The following is a 21,247-nucleotide window of genomic DNA, read 5'->3' as shown; positions in this document are numbered from 1 at the left end:
GTACACGACCTCTTCTCCAAAGTCATGCCTGATCTTACGGATCTAGATCTTACCATAGATAGGATACATCGCATCCCGAAACCCTCTTTTTTATCTCAAGAGATCCCCAGGGATGTATTGGTGAGAATTCACTTTTTTCAAGTGAAAGAAAAAATTATGGATACCTTTAGGAAAAAAGATCATCTTCCTGACCAGGCTGCGACACTACAGATCCTTCCGGATTACTCCCAGCATACCCTCCAATTGAGGCGCAATCTCAATATAATTACTAAAGCCCTTCGAGATAATAAAATACTGTACAAGTGGAAATACCCAGCTAAGCTATGTGTGACCCATTTAGGATCAACTTTTCAGTTCACTACTAAGGAACAAGGGCTAAGAAGTCTTCGCCAATGGAACATCCTCCCAGATAAGGTCGACCTGCTGGAAGATAGCAACGATCAGAAACCACAACATTTACAACCTGATTGGCAAGTAGCCAATCGTTCTTCCAGATCTACACAACGTCATAAATGAGGACTACCATTCTTTTTTTTTTTTCTCTTTTTCGAGCTGGACGGAGGAAGACCCCTGTCTTTGAACAGCACCTTACATCGTGCATTTTTCTTTTCCCTTTTTTGAATAGCACCCTACATCGTGCTTATTTTTTCTCCCATAGATGATGCAGCTACAGCTGCGCACTTGGCCTGTTTGGGCCTTGTTTTTTTTTTTATATATGTAATGTCAGTCTGTACGATAGTTTGTATGCCTACATGTTGGTTTTTCTTTTTTTTTTTCTTTCTTTCTTTTTTTTTCTTTTTCTTTTGTTCCTTTTTGCTTTTGCCTTTTCTTGCAGAACAGGTTTACGATGACTATACGAAGCTATGTGCCATGATCGATACAAAGCACCACCACGCTCTGGTCTACCCTTCAGATTGGCAAGTAGGATCGGAAGAACGGTATTTCTTTTCTTACCTCTTGTCCTATGCGGACCGAACCATCTCAATGGCAACTTGGCATTGCCCAGTGGCTATCAAATCTAATACACATTTAAGGTACTACTCTTCCAAATATATATCTACAACTATCGTTCTAAAACAGAATGCACTATCATGTCTCTACAATTATTATCTTTGAATGTCAGAGGGTTGAACCACCCTGTTAAGAGGTACTCCATGTGGAAGGAAGCATGCTCACATAGGGCAGATATTCTTGCTATTCAAGAGACACATTTTCAACTGGACCACAGCCCGAGATGCTCCCACAAGGACTACCCGCACATTTTTCAATCCTCAGCAGGTGAAAAAAAAAGAGGAGTCCTATTGGCAATTAGAGATTCAGTATCCTTCACCCCCAATAGGGTGGTATTGGACACAGAAGGCCGTTATATTATACTTAACTGCACTATTGATAATTGTCTATACACCATAGTAAACGTGTATGCTCCCAATACGCACCAATTGAGGTTTTTCCATAAACTGTGGGTTAAAATTAATAAACTTAAATCAGGAAGACTAATTGTTTGCGGAGATTTCAACATGGTGGCAAACCACGGTATGGATGCTTCATCTAAAGGAAGATCTTCGGTTCCTTCTTTGGCCACATTCATCCATGCTGAGGGGCTCCATGATGTATGGCGTTACCAGCACGCAGAGGAGAGGGATTATTCCTACTTTTCTGTAAACCATAACTCCTATAGTAGAATTGACATGTTTTTGGTTGACTTGCAAACATTACCATATGTCACTCATACATCTATTTCTCCCATAACATGGTCAGACCACGCCGCAATTCACATGTCGTTGTCTCACCGTTCTGTCTCCCCTACTACGTTTCTATGGCAATGTAACAATTCTATTTTATCAGACCCTGAGTCTCTTAAATTTTTGAAAGCTCAGATAGAAGAATTCTTTTCTTTCAATAATACACCGGATATAGACCCTGTTATATTGTGGACTACACATAAGGCCTTTGCGAGAGGACTCCTCATTCAGCTAGGGGCCAAGCTGAGGAGGAGGTTCAATAGCAAAATGGAAGATCTTATTCGCGACATCCAAGTTTTGGACACCGCGAATAAAAAGACCCCTTCCCCATCTAACGCTTCTAAATTGGGTTCCCTTCGTGCTGAGCTTAGAAGACTTTTGTTGGAACGTCATGAAAACATGCTAGCACATCTCCATATGCAGTATTACTCTGCACATAATAAAGCAGGCAAATTTCTGTCATCTAGGATTAAGACGAAGAGAGTTAAAACCAGGATTGAAAGTATCGTACATCCACATACGGGCAGCAAACACCTACACCCACAAGAGATAGCGGACGCGTTCGCTGATTATTACAGCACTCTATATAGTCTTAAGCTAGACAAAGATACCCCCCAACCGACGGATGCATCCATTCGCGATTTCTTACACAACCTTCATTTTCCGTCTTTGTCAATCGATACATTAACACAACTGAATAGACCATTTACTATTAAAAAAGTGACGGATACACTTGCAACTATGCCCTTAAACAAGTCTCCTGGTCCTGATGGATTCACAAATGAATATCTCAGGTCCATGCAAGATCAACTAGCACCCCATCTGTTGAACCTTTTTTCAAATATGGCTAAGTTTGGTATATTACCCACTGAAATGTTACAAGCTAATATAATTACAATCCCTAAAGTTGGTAAACCTCCCACTGATCCTGCTAGCTATAGGCCGATATCTCTTCTGAATAGTGACATTAAGTTATATGCTAAACTTATAGCTAATAGGATCGCTTTAATTTTGCCCACTTTGATAAAGGAGGACCAGATGGGGTTCGTCAAGGGGAGACAGGCCCCCGACGCTACAAGGCGAGTTATTAACCTGCTCCATCAGGCAGAGCGCACTAAAACGCCTTCTCTGCTCTTATCTATAGACGCAGAGAAGGCGTTTGATCGCGTTCATTGGGGGTATATGAGGGCAGTATTGGAAAAGTTTGGTTTCATTGGACCGATCTTTTCGGCTATCATGAGCTTATATACATCTCCAACCGCTAGAGTACTCTCTGCGGGCACTCTATCTAAAACTTTTCCAATATTAAATGGTACGCGCCAGGGCTGCCCACTTTCCCCTTTGATATTTAATTTATTGATCGAGCCCTTGGCGGAAACATTAAGACAAAACTCTAGGGTCTCTGGCTTTAAAATTCAGCACCTACAACATACCATCACGCTCTTTGCGGATGACATAATTTTGAGTCTGACGAACCCCACCGTGTCCTTACCTGCTGTTCATGATATTTTGCAGACATTTAGTAACATTTCTTACTATAAGGTTAATTTTGATAAATCAGTCATCCTTAATATGGGTATACAGGGCCACGTACTTAGCCACCTCAAGCAAAATCTACCATATACATGGACCCCCCAAGGTTTGCAATATTTGGGTATAACCTTGACATTCCCGACTTCAGGGCTACAGACACTTAATCTGCGATCACTAATAACCTCCATATCTAATGATACTAATAAATTAAAGAAGACGGAACTATCATGGGCTGGAAGAATAGCTGCATTTAAAATGACGTGCCTCCCCAAGATATTGTACATCTTTCGCGCTCTCCCGATCCATATTCCTAAACATTATATTAACTCGCTCAACAAACTCTTGCGTACCTTCGTATGGCAGGGGAAACGTGCAAGATGTGCATATCTACATACGATACGACATAAATCAGTTGGTGGATTGGGCCTACCAAGTCTTGAGGACTATTACCATGCATCCCGGCTGGCTCCTCTACAGTATTGGTTACCCATAGAACCCATAAAATATCTCTTCCGTGGCTTCCGATTGAAGCCGCACTAACCAATTCACAGGATTTATATACATTACTTTTGGCAGACATGTGGAAACCTATAACAATTCAGACTCTTCCATTAACAATAAGAGCCTCCTTACAGTCCTGGCGTCATCTAATTGCTCAACTACAGTTACAACCACAGCCAAACAAAATATCGGTTCCCATTCCCCTACTGACAATGCGCATCCTGCTTCCTAACGTCCATATTAACAAGTTGGTGGTAGCAGGTATTGACACAGTAACACAATTATATCAAAATAATATTATTAAGTCTTTTGCAGCCCTCCAACGAGAATTCTCACTCACCCCCCAGGCTGTTTTTGTTTATATTAGTATAGTGAGCTTCTTATCTAAACACCCACCCCCTAAACTTGAAATCCCCCAACCACTTTGGAAATATCTCACAGATCCAAATCCTAAGCTTAAAGGGATATCGGTGTTTTACAATCAACTTCAGCAGAAACTCACCTTTTTTAAATCATCTTACATGATGAAATGGGAAAGAGACCCCGGTTTGTCCTTCTCCAATGAGCAATGGAGATGGGCGATACGAACGTCTTATAAAGCTACACAATGCGTAACACACTGGGAACAATTCCAGAAAATAATTACTAGATGGTACCTGACCCCTTACCGCCTGTCTTTAATATACCCTAAATATGACTCATTGTGCTGGCGTAAGTGTGATCAAACTGGCACAATTTTTCATATATTCTGGTCCTGTAAAGGCCTTATTAGTTTTTGGAGGAAAATTTTTGAAATACTTTCTGAAGTCTCGGGTATATTAATCAAACCTGAACCCGCAATAGCGCTATTATTTTTGGGTATTGAAAACATACCATTTGATATCAGAACAGTATTTATACACATATTGATAGCAGCCAAAACGGTAATCGCTAGAAGTTGGAAACAACTTATAGCTCCCTCCCATATAGAGGCAATAGGCTTAGTTAACCAACACTATTCTTTGGAAAAGGCATATTCCTATTCAATTTCTCGAGGTAATAAATTTCACATAGCCTGGCTTCTCTGGCAACAAAGCCCCTATTTCCACGGTGTTTAACGGAAAAATTGAGGCCGGCGGATGGCGCGACTCGGAGTGTGGTGGTGCTTCCTTCCTTCTTCTGGTATCTTTCTTTTTATTTTTCTCTTTGGTGCTTTTTTAAGTACCTCCTATGTATCTTGCATATACTTCCTAAGTAGTCTCCTAGGTCTTGAATGTATATAGCATTGGACTTATCTGTCTCCTGTTCTTGCTACATATAATGTCACAAGGTATTGTAATCAACATATCATATCAATATTCTCTTTTTTTTCCTTCTTTTCTGTTGTTATTTTATGTTAACTCATTATGTTTTTTATATGCTTGTTTCTCTTTTGTGAAAACTCAAATAAAAATCAATTGAAGTAAATCATATAGTCCATATAATCAATCAAGTGTCCATCAGGTGCAGATAAAGTGCTTATGTGCTTCACTGTGTGCATGAGTTGGGGTGGTCCCCTTGTGGTTGTCTACTTACCACAATGCGTTTGGTATAAGGCTTTCAATTATATCCTGCAGTGTAGTCACAGCCTTCCCTGTCAGCCTGGAATCCACGATCATATAGGAGAGATCCTTAATGGTGGTCCTTTATGTGTATCCCGAGTCCCCTCATAGGAAAAAAAGGCCATCCATGGTGAAGTACGTTCAATCCATAATTTATTGCAAACAAGAAAAACTACTTACAAACATGCTTAACCTCCCTGGCGGTATGATTCTGTCAGGAATTCTGTTCCAAAAGCGGTACAATTCTTTTCATGGAAATTTGGCGTTATGTATTATAGGCCTACAATTCTTAGTAATTACTGACTTAAACCTGACCAAAACAAGACTCTAGTAGACATCCCAGATGTGATAAATTTGAAACACAAACAAGTGAATTATAATCGAATCAATAATATTATTTTATTATTTAATATATAGTATATATAATAAAATTATATTATTGATTAGATTATAATTCATGCGCTATATATTATATATATATGTGTGTATATAGATATATATATATATGCACGCATGAATTATAATCGAATCAATAATATAATTTTATATAATTTTATATATATATATGTGTGTGTGTATATAGGTATATATATATATATATATATATATATATATATATACATATATATATATATATATATATATATATTTGCATATATATATATATATGCATATATATATATATATATATATGCATATATATATATATATGCATATATATATATATATATATATATATGCATATATATATATATATATATATATATATATGCATATATATATATATATATATATACATATACATATATGCATATATATAATATAAAATGTGTTATGTGCAACGTTTTTTTTTTTTTTTGAATTTCCCTCCCTAGTTCCGCTCCCATGCAGCATTGCTGCTGCAGGGAACGGAACTAGGAAGTCCTCCTACCGACAGACGAGCGGCGGAGATCTCGCTGGCGGTCACAGCAATGAGAGCTCATCGCTGGATCGCCAGGATAAGGTAAGAGAAGCTCCGCTGCGCTCTCTGCACGCTCTGCCCATTGACCCCGAGCGTGACTCGGGGATACCGCTAATAGCAGAAAATTCCTACCCCGAGTCACGCTCGGGTTTACCGCTAAGGCGGTTAAAATTAAGGCAGATAGATCTCGGCTCGGTGGTTCGCTGTTCCCGTAGCGTGCGCTTCACCGGCCGGAAGTGACGTCAGGTCCGCTCAGCCAATCGCTAGATGCATTTCGCCATCCAATCACGGCGTCTTCCGTAGCTGACGTCACTTCCGGCCGGAGAAGCGCACGCGAAGCACCGAGCCGGAACAGCAAGCAGCTATTGATTACACAGACAGTTTCTTAATTTATATTTATATGCACAATACCATAAGCGCGAGGTTATACCGTTACACATAGAAGGTCCTTACCCATCAGCAGGACTGGTATCTGCTCGTTACTGCAAGAAGGAACAGGATGAGCACTGCCAGAGCCCTATAAAATGACTTCCAGCAGGCCACTGGTGTGAATGTCTCTGACCAAACAATCAGAAACAGACTTCATGAGGTTGGCCTGAGGGCCAACGTCCTCTAGTGGGCTTTGTGCTCACTGCCTGGCATCATTGGCATTTGCCATTGAACACCAGAATTGGCAGGTCCAGCACTGGCGCCCTGTGCTTTTCGCAGATGAGAGCAGGTTCACCCTGAGCACATGTTGAAAAAAGTAGGTTTATGGATCTTGTGTTGGAAAGTTTATAGTAGTTTCTGCCACCATCCCTAGAAATTGTTTGTAGTTTTTTGATGCCTCAGGTCAGGTTGGGGATTTTAAGGGCAGGAGTAAGGGATGGAGATGGTAGTAGGTGAAAATAATAGTTTATTTAGCAATATAATATATACAAAACTTGAAGAGTGAATGGGTAAAGGCCCATTGAGTGCTGGTGAAGGAGAGAGGTAAAGAGTGTATTTACACGTGAGTTATAGGTGACTTTCAGTTTGTTTTTGACAATCCTGCTCTGCTGTTCCTTGTATCAAATGACAGGGATTGATTTCCCGATTGGAAATCCGACACGTTTCGGCCAATTGTGGCCTTTGTCAAGGATATATCACCGATTCTATGAGTAATAAAGTATGGTATAATCAGTAACATGTTATATGTGCAAAAAAATTCCTGGTAGAATTTATGCAATTTGTATCGATATATTGTTTACATACATGTTGAATATCCACTTCCTGTGGTTTGTGCCTTCCCAGTGTTTCTCCAGATGCTACAGGAACTATATGCTGTGTAGAGTAAAGGTAAATTAATTGGTGGATGTTTAAAGACAAGGGTGCCGAAATATGATTGAGTATAAGTAGTGGTATTTACTTTCTGGACTTGGTAGTTTGGTCCAGGGGTCCGATGTGGTTCATACTGGTGTCAAAGTTTCCACAGAGGTTGGAACCATCTGTAAGGTAGTTTGTATATAGTATGGTATTAAGGAAAGTCTTGATGTCAATTTTTAATCGGCATATGGTGAGTAATTTGAGCAAGAATAAGTGACTTTCTGAATTAGCCGTTTCTTTCAGTTCTTTCACTTCTGCATTCAGCAACACCTTCAGGTTCACCAGGCCGACTGCATGTGACCACCTTTCCCAGCTCCAGAAGAGACACAGACGTGCTCTCCTTCTGGGACTTGGCTTTCCGCCCAAAGATGCCCTGTCACATGTGCACTTGACTTTTATGGTCAATCCCAGGATGCACCACTGTTGTGCCCTCCTACTGGTACTGCCACAAAAGCCTGTGTGTCACTGGCTGGGTTTCCTCCACTGTCCAACAGGCTCCCCTATTGGATACAGTGGGGACACTCCCTCAGACCAAGTGAATCACACCTGGACACATGTAACAGGCCTAACTAGAAATCCTGTTCCGTGATAAGCAGGAAAGGAACCCAATGCTTTTACCTAGCACCTGACTAGGAGGGTGCTACATCAGTATAGATATCCAGCATGATATTTTTCCCCATTTAGATCTGATGTGTTTTCAAAGTGTTTCATTTTTTTGAGCAGTGTATATATATTCTTTGCAGGGAGAGCCTGGAGTACCTGGTGGTGCAGGAAAACCTGGTATCATGGGGAATATAGGTGAAAAGGTAAGACTAAAGAGAGAGTAGTCAGTAGACAGTAGAAAGAGAGTAGACAGAGTGTTTTTTGATGGTTTTAAAATGTACCTTGGTGTCCTTCACTGAGGTCTGTACTTTAGAAAATGTCTGCCACAGCCTTGGTCCATGCCTATCCCTGCTGCCCACCAAAAATGACTTTTCTTTTTAAAGTTATTTATTTAGCACTGACAATGTATGTGGCGCTTTACATAAATTCTACATCCACATCAGTCGCAATGTAAGCTCCCTAACCCATGCAAGGACATTGAGAAAATGCAAACTCCATACAGGTAGCAGAATGGTGGGGCTTTAAACAGATATCCCTAGTGCTGTAAGATGAAAGTGCTAACAGTAAAGTCACTGTAGGGTTGATTTACTAAAGGCAAATAGACTGTGCACTTTGCAAAGTACAGTTGCGCTCTGCAAGAGCAGATGCTCCAGAGCTTAGTAAATGAGAAGATGCTCTGCTGGCTTCCATCAGCCAATCATATTTTCTTTCCACCTGATTGGGTATTCTTTTTAAAAGGAATCTTTACCTAATTTACTAAGCTCTGGAGCAACTGCACTTGCAGCGGGCAACTGCACTTTGCAAAGTGCACAGTCTTTTTGCCTTTAGTAAATCATCCCAAATGCTCCAGAGCTTAGTAATAAGCACAAGCTCTGCTGATTTCAATCATCCAATTACTGTATGTGCAAGCAAAAATGTTATTTTCTTTGCACCTGATTGGGTGTTCTTTGCAAAGTGAAGATTTATCTCATTTACTAAGCTCTGGAGCAACCACACTTGAAATGTGCAACTGCACTTTGCAAAAAGCACAGTCTATTTGCCTTTAGTAAATGAAACCCTCTGTTGCCCTTTTGTGGTTTTTAGTTAATACAACAAAGATACCAAAGCCATGATGGAATGTTTCTGCAATAGCTGATACAGACTTTCGTAGTTCTGATTTCGTTTTTTTTGTTAATTTATTCCCTACCAGATAACAAATTATGTATTGACTGTTACAGGAAACAATTAAAGCTTTATTAACCCGATGAAAAGGTCACGGTTTTCATGGCCAGCACAAACTTATAACAGTCATCTTATAAAAACTTCTGCCAGTGTTATTTAAAGCCCTTGTCCTGGCAAAGCGGCCAGCAGTAAAATGCATGGAAAACAGACAAATGTAAGGGCGCCCTTACTTTGAAAACCATTTCTATCCTCTGCTAGCTTTGCACTTTGTTTTTGAAGCAACATTGTTATCTAGAATATATTTCACTGCAGCCAAGAACAATGAGATAAGTGCTGTCTAGCTAAAATGGCATTTATAGAAAATCAATATTGAGTTCATGTTTTAGGATTTTGTAGTATTAGTGACCCTGCACATATAGATCAAAAGCATAAGGCCTGACATTTTCATGTATATTTACAAAGAACTGGAGTTATTTTCCCACAACCAGCAATCAGCTTTATATTCAGGGAAGGTTTGAATCTGTTTGAGGGCTGAACACAATTTTTAGTAAGAATTAAATGAGATATCGCCACCTTATTTTCATAGGTGTGCGCAGCCCATTGCTATAGAGCAGTGATGGCGAACCATGGCACCCCAGATGTTTTGGAACTACATTTCCCATGATGCACAACTACACTTTCAGAGTGCATGAGCATCATGGGAAATGTAGTTCCAAAACATCTGGGGTGCCAAGGTTCCCCATCACTGCTTTAGGGTGTGCACCCCAAAGCACAAACCCCCTTGCTTTTCTCTGCAGCCTCAGCTGCACAGGACATGTGAATGAATGGGAAGTGCTCTGTGCTGAACTGCTTCCTGTTCATTCAAAGACAAGTATAGTAAACAGTTAACTATGCTTCATCAATGAATGGACACAGTGAGCGAGTGCGTTTACTGTGGTCATTTAGAAAAGGAGGGGCTGGTAAATGACATATTTACTAGCCCCTTCCTCTACTCTCCTTCCTGAAATATCCCCCACAGCAGCCAGGAGGAGAGAAGAGGAGAGGAGGAAAGCTAGCAGCACTGCGGGGCGGGGGCCAACAAGGGGGGGGGTCCCAAGCAGTAGGTAGAATCAGCCCCACACATAGTGATTAGCCCGGGCAAACCCCCTGCACATGCCTATGCTTATTTTTTGATAGCAGTAATTGTAAAAAAGGAATTAAAGTCTATATAAAACTTGGTATTGAAAGAATCTTGTTTGCTTCCTTTAAAAGGTACCTCCTCTTTTTTGGGGGGAAAAGAAAAATCAGCAAATAAATAAAAACAATATAGAGTATACAATTGTGACACAAATCATATTGTAATTGAATGTTATTAAAAATGATCTTTCCTTTTCAATCTGCCGCTGTTGTAATTTTCTGAAAATGCAATGCAATATGGCCGCCTGGAGGTGTTCTGTACACAGAATGTATACTGACCACACCCCAGAAACATAATTTCCTGCTTGTGTCATTGGCTCACCAATTTTCCCAGAAGTCTACCTAAGATACAAGTCAGATTTCAGGCATCCCCTGCAACAAAAATGTCACTTTTGGTGAGATACTCCCAATAGGAACACATCTAAAGGGATGCAGGCCCAGCAGCTTCCCTCATTAGAGCCCTGCAGCTGCCACAGCTGATAGACAATTGTAAAACTACTCCCATTTGACCCATTCAGTACAGAGGCATAGAGGAACAAACAATGATTTCTTCAGAATAACAAAAGGTAGGAATCTGCAACAACGTTTGTTACAATCCCTGCAATGTACAGAGATCACCCAGAGGGGAATGATTTTTTCTCAACAAAAGTGGAGTTACGCTTTAACCACTTAAGCCCCGGAAGATTTTACCCCCATTCCGACCGGGGGGTATTTTGCCATTCGGCACTGCGTGACTTTAACGGACAATTGCGCGGTCGTGCGACGCTGCACCTAAACAAATTTGGCGTCCTTTTTTTCCCACAAACAGAGCTTTTTTTTGGTGGTATTTGATCACCTGTGCGATTTTTTGATCACGCGCTATAAACAAAAAAAGAGCGTCAATTTTGCAAAAATAGCAATATTTTTCACATTTTTTTATATGAAATTCCCCCCCAAAAAAATGTAAAAATCAAAACTTTTTAACATTTTCGGCCAATTTGTTTTATGCTACCTATGTTTGGTAAAAAAAATCGCAAAAAGCGTATTTTGATTGGTTTGCGCAAAAGTTATCGCGTTTACTAACAAAGGGAAAGATTTTTGTCATTTTTGTTGTTTTTTTTTTTAACGCGTAATGGCGGCGATCTGCGATTTTTTTTGCGGTACTGCGACATTGGGGCGGACAGATCGGACCCTTGACTGACATTTTTGACACTTTTGGGGTTACCAGTGACACTTCTACAGTAATCAGTGCTATACATATGCACTGTTACTGTAAAAATACACTGGTAGTGAAGGGGTTAACTTTATTTGGGAGGGAGGGACTGTGTGTGTCACTAGGGGCGTGCTTTCTACTGTGATTGGCTGTGGCTTGAGCTGTAAGGACACTGATCAACGGATCTACATAGTAGATCCGTGTGATCAGTGTCTTTACACCGAGGAGAATGACAGGTCGCTTGTTTACACAAGCTGCCTGCCTTTCTCCCTCTCCCCCGCCGATCGCCGAGTGACCGGCGGACATCGGGTCCGCTGGTCACACGCGCGGGGGGGGGGGTCCGTGACCACGTGGGAACGGGAGCGCGCCTCCGGGGGCGCGCGCTCGCTCCCTAGACCCTCACAAGCTAGTGACGTAGCCCTACGTCACTTTGCCTGTGAGGGGCTGACTGCCGACGTAGATCGGCGTTAGGCAGTCGGCAAGTGGTTAAGTCTGTTCAATATGCCATTGAAAGTGTTGTCTTACATATGTTCTATAAGTGCAAAACTGCCTGTTGATCCTGTCAGGAATCAAGTAAAAGTAAACTAACAGCCTCCTATATTGTCTACCTGAGCTGCACTTATTAGCAGTTATTAGCCCTGACCAGTTCACATCTGTGGGCTACAGAACACCCATACTATAGAAATGAGGAGAGGGAGAGGTGTTCTGCAGTCCTAGCACATTTCCTATCCTAGGGTCATAACACTGCTGGTGTTACTGGCAGGATCACCAGGTGAAAATGAAAGGTTAAATAAAAATCATAAAATAAAACTAATACAGCCACCACTTTTCCAGCAGCAGCCTGAAATCCTACTGCTGTTGTCAGAATGTGATGATTGCGTTCCCAGCCTCACCCCGCACAGACATTTTACAGCTTGCAGGCCAGCAGTCTAGGCACCAGCAGACCACGAGTGGGCATTATTGGGCTGAATTACCTCTGCAGTTACCCTTTACCCACCAAACGAATAGCTGCCACCAAATGCTTAACGAAAACATGTGTAGCACCCTCCTAGACAAGTGCTAGGTAAAAGCATCTAATGCTCCTGCTGTTTATCAAGGGAGCCTGATCTTTAGCTAGGTCTGTTCTCTGTGCTCAGTGTGTATTCATCTGGTCTGAGGGAGTGTCACCACTGTATCTAATAGGGAGTATTGTTGGACAGTGGAGGAAACTTGACCAATGATACAAAAGCTTTTGTACTGTCCCAGTGGGTTGGCATCTGGAGAGGTGCATGATGGAATTGGTGATAAAAGCGAGGAGCGCGTGAGGCTGGGTATATTTTGGCAGGAGCAAAGTCCCAGGAGGAGGCGGACGGCTGTCTCTCCTCCTGTAGGTGTGAGGAAGGTGGTTCAGGCGGTCGGCCTAGTAAACCAGGTGTGGAGCTGAGCAGCAGAGAATCCAGAGCACTGACAAGTGGAGCTGCTGGAAGAGACTGTTGGGAAAAACAGTATTGTGAGTACCAGGAGTTCTGCCTAAGAGAGGGGACCACTCCAGAGAGGTCAGGGGATCATGGAGCTAGCTCACACAAGAAGTTTATCAGTAAAGGGGGTGCCGTGTAGTTTGACCCGGAAGATTAGGAACAAAGGGGGTGCCAGGAAGGGCCCTGAAGTTGTTCTGCCAAACAGTACAGATTACCTCAGAAAGCTCATTCACATATACTTCACAGCAAAGGGCAAAGTGAAGCAGCGGCCTAGCCGTGACTAGCGTTACTCAGCGTTACTCAGCATTTTCATGACGTCCCAGCCAATTGTGCATAGTTGTATAAAGTTGGAGTATCCCACTCATTCCCTTCTCCTAATAAAAACACAAAAACCAAAGCTAGTGGACTGTTTCCTGACTGAGCTAAAACACTTGGGAAAATGTCAAACTGTCATGTTGTTGCTAATGGTAACCCAGGGGAACCCATAATCAGCAGCTCCCAAGGGAGTAGTGCTACACACATGCGACATTCACAACATCTGCTATAGCAATTCTGAACTTTCATGGATGTCTATGACACCCCCACTGCCATGCCAAACAGGAATATAGACAGGAATATAACAGGGTTTGAAATTATGGTATTCCTCACCAAGGCAAAGTTGTTTACATTCTGATTAGAACATTTTGCCTTATGATTTCTAACCACTTAGTGGCAATCATGTACATGTACGTCATTTGGCTTTAAGTGGTTGTACCAGGATGATGCCTGCAGCTACAAGCATCAATCCTGGTATTGATTTTTTTCTGCGGGTGTCTGGCTGTTATTTAAAAGCCATTCTAGCAGCTAATTAGCCACTGGATGGCATTTACAGGCTGCGGGAAGGGTCGCTAACAACCCCCCACCCTCCTCCACCCCCCGCTGGAGATCCTGGAATGAAAGCCGGCAGTTCTGCTGGCTTACCACAGAGACCATCAACAGCTGGAAGGTTGGAAGGTCTCCGATGATCTCTATAATATAGGAATCTACAAGTATTTTCATCACTTCCCATTTCCCGAATGTAAACAGCGCCATTTTTTAAGTTGGTAAAGCTTCTGAACACACTGATCTTGGTGTGACCAGATGCTTGAAAGGGCAGAAGAGACATCATGCTGTGGTGACTGGTGAAGTTTTAGGATGGTAGGGTTCTAGAGATATACTGAGAGACCCCTCCCCTACGTGGGATATATAGGTAGAGACCCCTATTTTGGGATATACTGAGAGAACCCCTATAATAAAATAGGAGATCTGGGCCAGATCTCTCCATAAAGAGTACCTGTCATTGTCTATTGCTGTCATAAGGAATAGTTACATTCCTTGAGACAGCATTAAAAGAGATTTAAAAAAAAATTGAAGAAACAGTGTAAAAAAAATTAATTAAATAAATAAATAAATAAATAAATAGTAGTAAGAAAAAAGAAAATGAAAGCGCCCCAACCCCCTTCTCCCCCCGTGCTTACACGCAAAGGTGAACTCATGCATTGGTCCCGCACGCATACGTAAAAAGCTATGGTGAGGTACTGTGTAAACGTCAGAGCGAGAGCAATCATTTTAGCACCAGACCTCCTCTGTAACTCTAAGCTGGTAATCTGTAAAGGCTTTTGAAGCGTTACCTATGGCGACAGTTGGTCGCCATTCCACGAGCGTGCACAATTTTAAATCATGACATGTTAGGTATCTATTTACTCAGCATAACACTATCTTTTAAATTTTACCAAAAATAATTATTATATTGTGTTTGTGTACAATAAAATTCATTAAAGGGTTTAAAAAAAAAAAATGTACATTCGAAAAACTGCTGCGCAAATACCGTGTAACAAAAAATTGCAAAACCCACCATTTTAATCTTTAGGGCCTTGCTAAAAATATATATATTGTTTGGGGGTTCTAAATAATTTTCCAGTAAAACAGTACTAATTTTTACCTGCAAACAAAAGGTGTCAGAAAAAGGCCTGGCCTTCAAATGGTTAAATACTGTTTTAATGAAAGAAAAAAAAAATCAGTGCATTAAAAATTTTTACAGAAAAAGTCTTGATAAACTTGATTAAAATTTAAAAGGTACCTAATAAAGTTTCACCAAAATAAGTGAAAAACAAGCATATGAAACAACGCATATAAGTGCATCACCAGTAGCGCAATAAAATCACCAAATAATCATAATAGTGATCCAAATAAGTAAAGATCACAGACAAAAAATAATTGATGAATAAAAAGAAAATATATATAGAATATATATATATATATATATATATATATATATATATATATATATACATTATTTATATAATAGTCCCATAAACTGTCCTCGTCGGTGAAGAAAACAAATCCCAAAAAATCCAAAGAATGTGAATCCAGTGAAGTCCAATTAAAGTTAAATCACCACAAAACGCCACCACCATTGTGTGTCATCACCGACTCACTCCCATCAGATGGTAACTCACCAAATAATATTTCCCCCCATTCTCATGGTTAGGCAAATGAACTTTGGACAAAACGATTGTTTGCAAAGTCCTTTAGTAAGCCAATTCACTTCTCCATCCCTTGATTTAATGTTCTCTCCTGCGTTTTTTTGTATTAGACCCTTCAGCCTGCTCTACAGCCTCTTCTTGTCTTAATTCTACCCCCTCTCTGAAGAAAAATTCTCTCTGTAGAATTAAGACAAGAGGCTGTAGAGCAGGCAAAGGGTCTAATACAAAAATACAAAGAGAACAATAAATCAAGGGGTGGAGAAATGAACTGGCTTACTAAAGGACTTTGCAAACAACCGCTTTGTCCAAAGCTTATTTGCCTTACCATGAGAATTGGGGGAAATTCTATTTGGTGAGTTACCATCTGATGGGAGTGGGTCGGTGATGTGGTAATTTAACTTTAACTGGACTTCACTGGATTCACATTCTTTGGATTTATTTGAATATGTTTTTTTCACTATAGAGGAAAGTGTATGGGACTATTAAATATATATTTATATATATATATATATATATATATATATATATATATATATATTTTCTTTTTATTTGTCAATTCTTTTTTGTCTGTGATCTTTACTTATTTGATTCACTATTATGATTATTTGGTGATTTTATTGCGCTACTGTTGATGTACTTATATACGTTGTTTCATATTCTTGTTTTTCACATTTTAAGTAGCAGCAATTATCTCACTATTATCTTTTGACTACATTTGAGTTTTTTTAGCGTGGAGGGATCATTACTTTTATACCTAATAAATACCTCTGTCCAATTCACTTCAGAGTGAGTCTGATTGTGAGTCACTGCCACTCAGAAATGACTCCTGGCATTATGGCATGGTTCCAGTGGAAAAAGACAACTGCTAGTTGCCAAATGCATCATCTTTTTATTTACCATCAAGAAGGTGTCAATGAGCCAATCCCCATCCAATCAAAAGAGCTGAGGGGTGTGATGTACTGGACTATTTGATTATACCTTTGCGGATACTTACTTACAATTTTCTAACTGTATTAATATTTCCAGATGACTCAAATTTACAATCCTAGAACCCCGTATTTCACCTGTAAAAGGTACCAGATAGGTAATTGCCTGCTGAAGAAAATTATACCAGGTTATAGCCTAATATGAGGCTATAGGTATGGCAGTTTTGAGGTGGGTAATAAAAACAAAATTGCCTTTACCTATGCTTTAATGAATAACATTTGTGATTCCAGTGAACAAATGTTAGCGTTTTTGTTTTAGTACAGAACTATTTTTGTCCCAAGTGTGTTTGATCCTACTAACTGTTGACTGACTTACCACCTATACTGGAAGTCTGTTGCAACCACCAACTACGTTTTTGGTAAAATAATTATTTCTAAGATTCGTTTTGTACTTTACTTCTATTAGTTTGAGGTCATGTCCCTGTGTTCTTATATTCTAAATACTGCCGTCCTGAACATTACTCACAATCTTAATGTATTTAAAGGTTTCATTTGTATAGCTTGGAAGAAAGAAGAGACAGAGGGGATATGATAGAAACTTTTAAATACATAAAGGGAATCAACTCGGTAAAGGAGGAGAGCATATTTAAAAGAAGAAAAACTACCACAAGAGGACACTGTTTTAAATTAGAGGGGCAAAGGTTTAAAAGTAATATGAGGAAGTATTACTTTACTGAGAGAGTAGTGGATGCATGGAATAACCTTCCTGCAGAAGTGGTAGCTGCAAATACAGTGAAGGAGTTTAAGCATGCATGGGATAGGCATAAGGCTATCCTTCATATAAGATAAGGCCAGGGACTATTCATAGGATTCAGATATATTGGGCAGACTAGATGGGCCAAATGGTTCTTATCTGCCGACACATTCTATGTTTCTATGTTTCTATGTTTCTATGTTTCTATGTTTCAATCGTGTCTCCCTTTTCCCTTCTTTTCTCTAGACTGTACATGTTAAGTTCCTGAAGTCTTCTTGATATGTTTTATCCCCCAGACCTTTCACCATTTTCATTGCCCATCTCTGGACTAGTTTTATCTTATCAACATAATTTTGTAAGTGAGGTCTCCAGAACTGGACACAGTATTCTAAATGAGGTCTCACTAAAGATCTACATTGGGGAATTGAGGCCTCCTTCCTCCTGCTGGTGATCCCTCTAGTAATACTGTACACCCCTGAATTCTATTTGCTTTTTCCACTGCTTGGCCACACTGTTTTTGCAATCATCTGAAATAAGTACCCCCACAATTTATTCCTCTGCAGTTTTGGCCAACACTGTACCCCCAATATTGTAATCAAGAGATGTATTTTCCCTAGGTGCATTATGACGTTAAACTGCAGTTTCCACTAATGCTTTGACTAATCTTCCAGCAATGCCAAATAATTTTGCAGGTTACTGACTCCTCCAGAGATGTCAACCTTGTTGCACACCTTTGTGTCATCATCAGCAAAGATACATACCTTACCCACCAACCCATTAGTTATATGACTTACAAACAAATTAAATAGAACAGAACTCAGTACAAAGCCTTGTGGTGCACCACTAGTGTAGAACAATTCTCCTGCGCTCGAGTGAGATGTGATGGAGGGAAGAGGGATACTTCAGACTTGAGTGGGTATGACTGATGGTCTTGCTGCCCCCTTAGGATCAAGGGTATCCGTAACCAACTGGGAAACAACAACAAAAAGAAAGGGGCGAACCGACCTAGTGCATTACCACTAAAAACATTTATTAAAATAGTAAAAAGTATATATTATACTCACAAAACAGGTGTGAATAATACACACATCAACATGATAGACATAGGATCTCCAAGGTAGCCAAGGTACTGCGCGATGATGGATGGCATGCAGTGTACCGCATGAAACTGTTGTGGCTAAACTGACGCGTTTCGAGGGCGAGTCCCCTTCCTCAGAGCCAAGAAATGCTTTTTGTTGGTGCACCACTAGTCTCTGTTCCGAAATAAACCCCATTTACAGGTAAGCCAAATAAGCTCTGCTGCATACCGCAGTTCTGCCAATCTGACAATGCAATTGTACTGACAGCAGGGAAATGCAGAGTGTGTGCTTCATCAGTGTGATATTGCGTCTATACTGTCCAATCACAAGATGGGGTTGGTCATAGACGAAGCTGTATTAGTTAATATCAGTGTAATCATTAGGGAGGTCACTTTACATATTTGTAGCTTAGAAGTACAATATATGTAGCTGTTGGCTTTAGGCTCACCTTTAAAAAAAAAAAAAAAAAATTCTGTTTGGTAGGCTGCACAGTTTTTTAATTCTTAGAAATATACAAAAAGTAGGATTGAACTGATGCATTCCTCTTAAAAGTGTTGAAATGAGCAGATAACAACATTGCCAATTTGGCTGCTTAAAATAGAGGCATCTGGAATCCATCATCTGTGGTTCACTCTACCTTTACCCTTTATATACTGTTATATTGCTGACTGCTTGTATTTACTTTATTATACTTCTATCACATCTGATATAAATGCACGTTCCAGCAAACTTTTTATTATGGGATAAAACATTTATTTTTATTTTCTTAGTTTATATTAAAATTTCCATTACATGATATCACTTCATATTACATAACCATATGTTGGCAGAATGCAATTTAAAGTGGAGCTATACTCATCAGCAATATACTGCCCCGGAACTCCCCGCCAGTCTTGATCACTGGTCTCTGTCATTGGCAGGGCTGAGATGACATCACTTCCATGCATGCACGGGAGTTCCGTCAGATTCGGCATTTCCAAATTTGTGCAGTTTGCTGCGCATGCGCAGCTTACTGTACAGGGGTTGACAGGAAGACAAGTAGCTTTAATGCAGTAAGGACAAAGCATGTCGCTACTGCATTAAAATCCTGCCTGTCCATCCATTTCATATCCCAGCATAAAGTTCCACTTAAAGAGGAAGTAAACTCGGCAATAAAAATCAAACTTTTAACATGTATGAAACATATATGCAATATAATTACATTACACATACATTGTAAGCATCATACATGTTTAAAAGTACCTTTTTTTCAAATTTAATGTATCTTCTACTTCCTGTAATAGGCAGCGCCATGTCTTCTCCTGTTTAATCGTACCCCCGCTGACGTCATTTCTGCCCTTACTGCATTATTTGCCGAAATCTCGCGCAGACTCTCTATGAACGACTGGCTCTCACTGTCTAGGAATGCTTCACTTACTCCCCCTCCCCCTGTCAGAGAGATAAGATAGCTCGGGAGAGGAGAGGAGCATCGCGAGACTTCAGCTGTGCCGTTCTCATTTACTCCCTCTCCCCTTGTGTAACTTCTCATGGTCACTCCCCTGTGAGAGAGAGACACGGAAGCTGACAGGGAGAATCGCGAGACTTTAGCCATGCCGTTTTCAGATAGACCGGAAGAACTCAGAGATCCTTTACTTACTGAAACGGCATGCAGACTGTGCCGTTTATTGGATAGCAGACTGGGCATGCGCCCATGACGTCATGAAATATTACAGGAAGGATTACTGGAAGAATATAAAAGTAAGAAATCTTTTACATCCACCAATCGATTGCTGTGTTTATGCTGATTACAATGAGCCTAAGTGAAAATTGTGAGTTTACAACCTCTTTAAGGCTCATTTACACCAGCATGCACTGATTGTTCTGTCCCCGTTACAGGTTTCCCTGTGTAGCTCAATATGCAGCTCAGCCCTCATATTCAGCAATAAGCCACACTAAGTGTGGTTTTGAAGCTTTATTAACCAAACATGGTGGGTGAAACTATCGAGGAAAAACGAATACAGATATGTATAATCAGTATATAAGGTATACAGAAGTACAATGAATAAGCTGGGCTGTATGGTGATAAGTAATTCTCCCCAACAATGCTGCATGTATGGGATACAAGTGGATGCAAGTTTTAGCCAGACATGTGCTCTATTAGCTGGTTCCTTCTTTCAGTCTCTAAGATGGAGTCTGAGTTCCCAGGATGCACCTGTCTCTCTTCCTTAACCACTTGCCCACCGCTCACATTGAGCGTACTGCGGCAAAGTGGCTTGTTATCATCCAGCGTCGTAGGTGGCACGCACGCGCTGCCGGAGGCTCGCTCCCGCTGTATTCAGACACAGCGGGAGTCGGGCCAGGGGAGTAGAGGTGGTGATCACCGCCGCTCTTCCCCGATCGTCGGGGATCGAGTGAGGAGATGCTGGTAAATGGGGTAAAATTTTCCGGTCTTAAAGCGGTTAAAAATACGCTTATTGAGAATTTTTTTGTCAAATACATGTAGCTAAATACATTTTGGCCTAAATATATGACAAAAATTGAAAATATTGGATATTTTTTAACTGTCAAAGTAGAAAAATATTGTTATTTTTTCAATAATGTTTTTTTATTAATATCACAAAAAATCAAAAGCGCAGAGGTGATCAAATACCACCAAAAGAAAGCTCTGTTTGTGGGAAAAAAAGGACGTAAATTTAGTTTGGGTACGGCGTTGCATGACTGCGCAATTGTCACTTAAAGTCGCACAGTGCCGAAT

The sequence above is a fragment of the Pelophylax lessonae genome, assembly GCF_965119305.1.
Source record: "Pelophylax lessonae genome assembly, chromosome: 4".
NCBI lineage: Eukaryota > Metazoa > Chordata > Amphibia > Anura > Ranidae > Pelophylax > Pelophylax lessonae.
Note: the sequence above shows the minus strand (reverse complement) of the source record.